Source organism: Hordeum vulgare, chromosome 7H (assembly GCF_904849725.1).
Source record: "Hordeum vulgare subsp. vulgare chromosome 7H, MorexV3_pseudomolecules_assembly, whole genome shotgun sequence".
In the NCBI taxonomy this organism is placed as follows: Eukaryota; Viridiplantae; Streptophyta; class Magnoliopsida; order Poales; family Poaceae; genus Hordeum; species Hordeum vulgare.
The window spans coordinates 66,893,410-66,902,630 of NC_058524.1; the positions used below are offsets into that span (position 1 = coordinate 66,893,410).

Genomic DNA, 9,221 nt, shown 5'->3' on the forward strand with positions numbered 1-9,221 from the left:
GGAAAAGGGTGGCGACCCTTTGCCATCTGCTGGCTGATGGCAAAGGGTGACGACCCTTTGCCGTCTGCTGGCTGATGGCAAAGAGCTTTGCCATCTGCTGGCGGATGGCAAAAAGCCCGTATTGCTCCTTTTTTATCTGTTTTCTTTTATTTGCTCCTTTTTTATCTGTTTTCTTTTATTTCCATGCATTTGCCCGTATTGCTCCTTTTTTATCTGTTTTCTTTTATTTGCTCCTTTTTTATCTGTTTTCTTTTATTTCCATGCATTTGCATAGCGCGCACACACACATACATATATATATAGTTTGAGACATCTTCAACACATATTTCACATCATATATATTTCCAATATCATCATGAAATATTTAACAAGCTAGAGAACACCTAGGCTATCACAATACATAGTTTCACATAGTTCATCCATATATACATACATAAATTTTACATTGTTCGTTAATACAAATGAATAAAAACTAAACTCTAACAGTCCATCAATGCCAGGTTCCATGAAATGAATTAAATCTAAAAAATTGGGAGTAATTAAGGAAGTTAGAAGAAGAAAAAAAAGAATACTAACATGTATGATGCATCTAAACATATTAAATTCTATTCCAAGGGTAAATAATAAGGGTACATAAAGTTGAAAGTTAATCTGTTATTAATCATATTATCATGGAGTACATACATGGACAACAATTTATGGTCATGAAAGCAAGCATATTATTTAAACTGATAGACACAACCTTACTTGATGTTCCTTAAATAATCTTCATAAAGATTATGCTAAAACTCAAAATGAATATTTCTAATATTAATCACATGATGTCTATCTATTATTTACTTAAAACAAAAGTCAAAGAACCTATCACGTCAATTGCATCAATCAAATGAAGGCTGGCAATTCATACAACAACAAAAAAGTAGTCTGCGTTGACACGTACAACAATCTGGATTTATTCAAGATTGATGGGGAAAAAGAACTAGTTTCACAGCTAGGACCCCTCATGGAAAATATCTACAACTAATTATCACTTGTTCTACCTATACACATCATAACAAACACTGCACCAATAGGTAATCATTTCCTTCACTAAACCAAATGCAGTTCTACCAATGGAGAAATAAACAGTGAGGGACCTCATAATTTCCACAAGAGGGGCTGCTAGAAACCCAATATATTTACCTTCCTTGTCTTTTTGTTGGGAAGTGATGATGACAGAGGCATCCCGTGTCCAATCCTCGACTTTGTTTTCCATAGGCATACAAGGGGAAGACCAAAGGCTCCATGCGCGACTGCTCTCCCCTTGTTACCTAAGATGCGGAAATCATGAGGTGATAAGTAAGAGGCACCTTCTTTCCAAAATAAACCAAAGGCAGATTCACAAATGGGGAAACTGCCTTGACATATTAGGTGCTAGATGCCAAATAAAAAGTTAAAATGCTGATACTTGAGGGCATATCTCATATATATTAGGTTCTACATAGACACCAAATATATTATCTATATGAGCCGATGCAGCTATATATGATTAATAACTGAAACTCGGTTACTACCATGCAAAGTTCTGAATTAAGTATAGCATGCTAGGGTCATGCAGGCTACCAAACACACCCTTAGTGAACAAGGAAGGAAACAAGCTAATAGAGTAAAAATAATAATTACTAACACGATTCACCATACGCAAATACGCACCTGCAACATAGGAGGTCTTAGTGATATTTTTTCACTTGTTGTGACCTGGGGACCTTCAACTGTGATAAGAGCCAAATCTCCATTGTCTGCAACTACTCGACCGTGAGCTTCTCTTGCTTTCATTTCTTCTTTCCTCTTTTTTGTCTCAATATCAATGGCAGATACTCCAACATCAACAAAAACACACCTGCGAAATATTGTTCAAAAATTCAAGAGATATAAAGATGTCCCATGTGCTAGCAAACCATTTTTTTAGGGCCAGGAGTGTTGTCAAAGCATGAAACGCCATTTGCTGGCAAAAATCTACGTAGACCAGAAATCCATTTTGCCCGCAAGAAAATTCAAAATAGTAACACTTTAAAATTAAAAATTAAACGGAAATAATATATAAGTAGCTGCGTTTTCAATATCCTAGCATTGCCACTTCCACTTTCTATGTCATTGGATGTAAATAATATTACAATACAACTTAACGATTGTAAAATGGTCTTCAGAATTTATTGGACAACATAACATGAATCACGCAAAGAGTCATAAGCTTCCTACATCACTTTTTCTGTTTACCATACTGCATCGCCCACCAAGTGTAGCATTATTAGAAGACAATCAGGAGTTTCAAACAGACTGAGCAGCATAAATTGATAGCAAAAATATTGGAGGGACTAAATGAACTATTCGGACTATACACAAAAGGGTTAACTTACTCGATGGTTGTTTGGGTAGCCACAAACAACTGTCTACGGTGCCAAACAGCACCAGTAGCAGAAGGAGTTGAAACATCCCCGAGATACCTAAACTGAGGCCGCAGGGAAGAAATTACAATGTACTGCTGATAAGCAAAAGCACAATATTCAATAGTTTGGTCCCACACAGTCCATTCAGGTTATGCAAGTAACCGCTTACAGGCTGATAGGTCTCCCAGCTGCACCAACCAAATGTAGTTAAGTAGGCAATTTTAGGGTAACACAAAATTAGCTGCAAATATCATGGGTATAGGAAAGAGAAAAGTTAGCTAAGTTGATACAAGTAATAGTGCATATCATAGGATCATTTCGCATTTGCCAATAATAAACTTTCTGGATATGCAGAAAGGATGAAATACCTAGGTGCGTATATACCTGTATAGCTGGAAATTTTGGGGTGGCCCTTCTTTGGAGGAAAATGGGTCATCTGAAGCAAAAGATGATCCAGTTCCTCCAAAGCCTGATAGGGGCATTGATTGAACAGTTGATATAGCAGTGGGCGTCAAAGGACTTATTCTACGAGATGTTCGGTATGTAACACCAAGGAGAGCACCACCACGCAAGCCAACAACCTGCAAGAACAGAAACATAAATCTCTTTAACTAATAGGACACTAAGAGTAGTAACACGCTAAACTAAACCTCTTTGGAATGCAACATTCTCAGAAATAGAAATAGGAATTGATATGCCATGACTTGGTGAATCCTACAGGAAACAAAAAAATGCAAACATGGCACTCTCGATGCTCAGGAGGATTTTTGCAGGAATTCCAAGAGAGAGAAGGTGCATCCAGGAATAAAGGGATAATTCAATTAGGCCAAACCTCTCGTCAGAATCTATAGAACTGGGGTGCAGGAAAGAAATCTGTAGGAGTTTGTAAGTCTTATGATCTAAATGGCCTCTAATGGAAAATTTTCTATAGACTGAAATCCCACAAAAGTACTATGAAAATCTTTCTCTCACAAGGAGCCCAAAAGAAACATCAGAAAGTTAAGATTCTTTTAACTGGTCAACCAAGGATATGAGGTGGAAGCAAGAACACGCAACCATGCAAACATCCAAATTAGCATTTGCATACCCCCTTATGTTTCAGCAACGATGTATGCAAGACAGCTACAACACGGTATTAAAGCACATATATTTTCTGAACAACGACAACGCTGACAGATTTTTAAAATAAGTAATCAGTACAATTAACCAAGCATAATATAATCAGAAAATAATCTATATTGTGATTTGTCTGGTAAAGATCAATAACATTAACTGGACTAAAAACATTTGAGCCCAGAAAAGAGAAAATGAACCTTTTTATATCAAATAATTGCAAAATTATAGCTCTATTACACCCAGAAAAATATTACTGCATCGTGTCAAAATGTGGCCAAATATTTGTTTCAACAATGTTTGAATGTAACTAAGCTACTTAGGGTGGAAATTTTCCAGCATGTGTCAGGCATGTTACGATGGTTTTCTATAAGGGGCGTCGATGATCTTTGCATTTTCATCAAGAAACAACCACAAAAGTAAACAAATATAATCACTATCTTCCCATCAAACTGGTGTATTGAAAGGAAAGATTCTCCATTAAGTTCATAAAGAATATATCATAAATGAAAATTACCAACCGGTTCACTACGACCATCAATGGATCTCTGCAGAACATGAGTTGTTCCATCATCTAACAAAATGCGAACTTGTACTGTGGATGTAGAAGCAGCGCCTGACAGTGGCTCCTCCGCAGCGACCTGGGAAGAGGAAGATCGGGCATATGCGGGCGGCAGCTGACCTGCTCGAGAAGGTGGGGAGGTGGGGTGGGGAGGCAGCTATGGTGGGGGGTAGAGGTCGCTGGATGTGGAGATGGGGCCCGCCCGAGGTGCATCCGGCGCTCGGAGACCGACGATGACGGTGCTGGCCGATCTGGACGAGCCATGGCCGCCGCTTGACCTGCTCTCGAGGACCTCGATCTCTGGATTGGGTCGGGGAGGGAGGGGAGGTGGTTGGAGGACGCTAGGAGGGGCGCGACGCGGTGGTGGTGGTGTGGTGGCACGGGGAGGAGAGGCAGAGAGGTGTGGATTGGGGAGAGAGAGTGGGGATCGAGGGAGAGGGCACATGGGGGGTGGGGAGATGGATGCCAGCCGTTAGTGGTTGTCCTCTTTGCCGTCCGCTTGGGAATCAAGCTGACGGGAAAGAGGTCAAGGCACACGGCAAAGGGGATGTGTGCAGATGGCAAAGAGGCCCCTGATGACAAAGGAGACGGCTCCAGCTGCGGTGATTCTTCGCCGTCTGTGTGGATCATCTTTGACATCAGTTTGTGCTTTGTCGTCAGCCCGGTCCATCTTTACCGTCCGTCAGCCGACGGCAAAGAACGCACTAATGGTAAAGAGTATCTTTGCCATCAGCCAGATCTTTGCCGTCTGTTTTTTGGCAGCTGACGGTAAAGAGTTTCTTTGCCATCAGCCAGCAGACGGCAAAGATCTGGCAGATGGCAAATTCTCTGATTCCTGTAGTGGTTTCCCTACATATAGAAAACCGCCATTTGTAGAATGCTCTTTTGCTTCACTTATATTTGTTAGAGCGGGGCATATATTTTGTAGAAAGAAGTAAACTCTCATGCTTCACTTATACCTATTTAGAGAGTTAACAGGAGTCGGTCATTCACATGGTTAGTCATAAAATCCTACATAAAACTTGTAGATCACTAAATATGATATGTTTGATTCCTTGCAATAGTTTTGCGACATGAATATGTGATATTAGAGTCATGCTAGTGAGTAATTGTGTTTTTTAGAAAAACTTGTGTTAAGGTTTGTGATTCCCGTAGCATGCACGTATGGTGAACCGTAATGTGATGAAGTCGGAGCATGATTTATTTATTGATTGTCATCCTTTGTGGGGAGGTCGGGATCGTGCGATGGTTAACTCCTACCAACCTTTCCCCTAGGAGCATGCGTGTAGTACCTTGTTTCAATGACTAATAGACTTTTGCAATAAGTATGTGAGTTCTTTATGACTAATGTTGAGTCCATGGATTATACGCACTCTCACCCTTCCACCATTGCTAGCCTCTCTAGTACCGCGCAACTTTCGCCGGTGCATTACACCCACCATATAGCCTCCCTCAAAACAGCCACCATACCTACCTATTATGGCATTTTCATAGCCATTCCGAGATATATTGCCATGCAACTACCACCGTTCCGTCTCATGACATGTGACACCACTTCCATATTGCCATTGCATGATCGTAAGATAGCTAGCATGATGTTTCCATGGCTTGTCCGTTTTTTGATGTCATTGCTATGCTAGATCATTTTCACGGTACACTACCGAAGGCATTTCATATAGAGTCATCATTGCTCTAAGTATTGAGTTGTAAGTGTGATGATCATCATTAATAGACCAATGTCCCATGTGAGGAAATAAAAGAGGCCAGCGAAGCCCATTTACAAAAAAAAAAGGCCAAAGATGCCCACCAAAAAAAAAGAGGCCAAAGAGCCCACAAAAAAAATGAGAGAAAAGAGAGAAGGGACAATTGCTACAATCCTGTTTCCACACTTGTGCTTCAAATAGCACTATGATCTTCATGACAGAGAGTCTCCTACGTTGTCACTTCCATATACTGGTGGGAAACTTTCATTATATAACTTGGCTTGTATATTCCAATGATGGGCTTCCTCAAAATTGCCCTAGGTCTTCGTGAGCAAGCAAGTTGGGTGCACACCCACTAGTTTCTTTGGTGAGCTTTCATACACTTATAAGCTCTAGTGCATCTGTTGCATGGCAATCCCTACTCACTCACATTGATATCTATTGGTGGGCATCTCCATAGCCCGTTGATACACCTAGTTGATGTGAGACTATTTCCTCCTTTTTGTCTTCTCCACAACCACCATATTCTATTCCACCTATAGTGCTATGTCCATGGCTCACGCTCATGTATTGCGTGAAAGTTGAAAAAGTTTGAGAACACTAAAGTATGAAACAATTGCTTGGCTAAAACCGGGGTTGTGCATGATTTAAATACGTTGTGTGGGGAAGATGGAGCATAGCCAGACTATATGATTTTGTAGGGATAACTTTCTTTGGCCATGATATTTTGGGAAGACATGATTGCTTTGTTAGTATGCTTGAAATATTATTGCCTTTATGTCAAATGATAGACTATTGCTTCGAATCACTCGTGTTTTAGTATTCATGCCATGATTATATTATATGATCAAGATTATGCTAGGTAGCATTCCACATAAAAAACTATCTTTTTTATCATTTACCTACTCGAGGACGAGCAGGAATTAAGCTTGGGGATGCTGATACTTCTCCGTCATATCTATAATTTTTGATTGTTTCATGCCAATATTCTACAACTTTCATATACTTTTGGCAACTTTTTATACTATTTTTGGGACTAACATATTGATCCAGTGCCCAGTGCTAGTTCCTGTTTGTTGCATGTTTTTTGTTTCGTAAAATATCCATACCAAACGAAGTCCAAACGTAATAAAAACTTACGGGGATTTTTTTAGAAATATTTATGATTTTTGGGAAGAAGAATCAACGCGAGGCGCTGCACGGAGTGCCCACAAGCCCTGTCGCCGCGGCCAGGGGGTGGGCCTGCGGCAGGCAGGCTTGTGGCCACTCCTTAAGGCGGTTGGAGCCCTTCTTTCACCACAAGAAAGATAATATCCAGAAGAAAATCGTGTTAAAATTTTAGCCCAATTGGAGTTACGGATCTCCGGGAATTTAAGAAACGGTGAAACGCAGAATCTGGGAACGCAGAAACAGAAGGACACAGAGAGAGAGATCCAATCTAGGAGGGGCTCTCACCCCTCCGCCGCCATGGAGACTATGTACCAGAGGGGAAACCCTTCTCCCATCTAGGGAGGAGGTCAAGGAAGAAGAAGAGGGAGGGGGCTCTCTCCCCCTCTCTCCCGGCGGCACCGGAACGCTGCCCGGGACATCATCGTGTGACGGCGATCTACACCAACACCTCCGTCATCTTCACCAACATCTCCATCATCTTCCCCATCTATATTCAGCGGTTCACTCTCCCGCAACCCGCTGTACCCTCTACTTGAACATGGTGCTTTATGCTACATATTATTATCCAATGATGTGTTGCTATCCTATGATGTCTGAGTAGATTATCATTGTCCTATCGGTGATTGATAAATTGCTATGATTGGTTTAATTTGCTTGTGGTTATGTTGTTGTCCTTTGGTGCCCATCATATGATCGCGCGCGTGGATCACACCATAGGGTTAGTTGTATGTTGATAGGACTATGTATTGGCAGGCTAGAGTGACAGAAGCTTCAAACCTAGCATAGAAATTGATGCATATGGGATCGAAGGGGGACCAATATATCTTATTGCTATGGTTGGGTTTTACCTTAATGAACGTTAGTAGTTGCGGACGCTTGCTAATAGTTCCAATCATAAGTGCATAGAATTCCAAGTAAGGGATGACATGCTAGCAGAGGCCTCTCCCACATGATACTTGATATCGATCTAGTAACGTAGCCAATTGCTTAGGGACAATTCCGCAACTTCTACCATCACTTTTCCACACTCGTTAGACACTCGTAGTTGTTTCTTTATCTAACCAGCCCCTTGTTTTATTTATGTGTTCTTTACTTTCTTGCAAGCCTGTCCTTTCGCTCCTACAAAGTACTTATAGTTTCACACTTGTTCTAGGTAAAGCGAACGTAAAGTGTGCGTAGAGTTGTATCGGTGGTCGATAGAACTTGAGGGAATATTTGGCCTACCTATAGCTCCTTGTTGGGTTCGACACTCTTACCTATCGAGAAAGGCTACAATTGATCCCCTATACTTGTGGGTTATCACTTGCTCACGAAGACCTAGGGAAATTTTGAGGAAGCCATCATTGGAATATACAAGCCAAGTTATAAAATGAAGATTCCCACTAGCATATGGTAGTGACAAAGCAAGAAGCTCTCAATCATGAAGAACATGGTGCTAACATGAAGCACAAGTGTGGAAAAAGGTAGTAGCATTGTCCCTTCTCTCTTTTTCTCTCATTTTTTTATTTGGGCTCTTAGGCCTCTTTTTTTCTTTTCTCTCTTTTTTCGGGCTCTTTGGCCTCTTTTTTTCCTCGCATGGGACAATGCTCTAATAATGATGATCATCACACTTTTTAGTTACTCAAAGCTCAAAGATCACAATGATGATGACTCCATAGGAAATGCCTCCGGCAGTGTACCAGGATCTGCAACGATCTAGTATGATCATGCAATGGCAATATGAGAGTGACGACACAAGTCATGAGACGGAATGGTGGGAGTTGCATGGAAATATATCTAGGAATGGCTATGAAAATGCCATAGTAGGTAGGTATGGTGGCTGTTTTGAGGAAGGAATTTAGTGGGTTTGTGCACCGGCGAGAATTGCGCGGCACTAGAGAGGCTAGCAATGGTGGAAGGTGAAAGTGCATCTATACCATGGGCTCACATTAGTCATGAAGAACTCATATACTTATTGCAAAAGTTTTTATTAGTAATCGAAACAAAGTGCTAAATGCATACTCCGAGGGGAAGGGTTGGTAGGTGTTAACCATCACACGATCCCGACCTCAACACAAAGGATGACAATCAATAGATCAATTATGCTCCGACTTCCTAACATAGCGGTTCACCATACGTGCATGCTACGGGAATCACTAACTCCAACACAAGTATTTCTATATTCACAACACCCTACTAACATAACTCTCAATATTACCGAATCCACGTCTCAAAACTAATTGAGAGGAATCAAAACTTCTCTTTCTA

General features: G+C 40.9%; 1 pseudogene; it reads right to left on the bottom strand.

The window, feature by feature from the left end:
* LOC123408302 overlaps window positions 1–4,731 on the bottom strand; it is a 129,472-nt pseudogene extending 124,741 nt beyond the window's left edge.
* Between the last annotated feature and the right edge of the window lie 4,490 nt (window positions 4,732–9,221).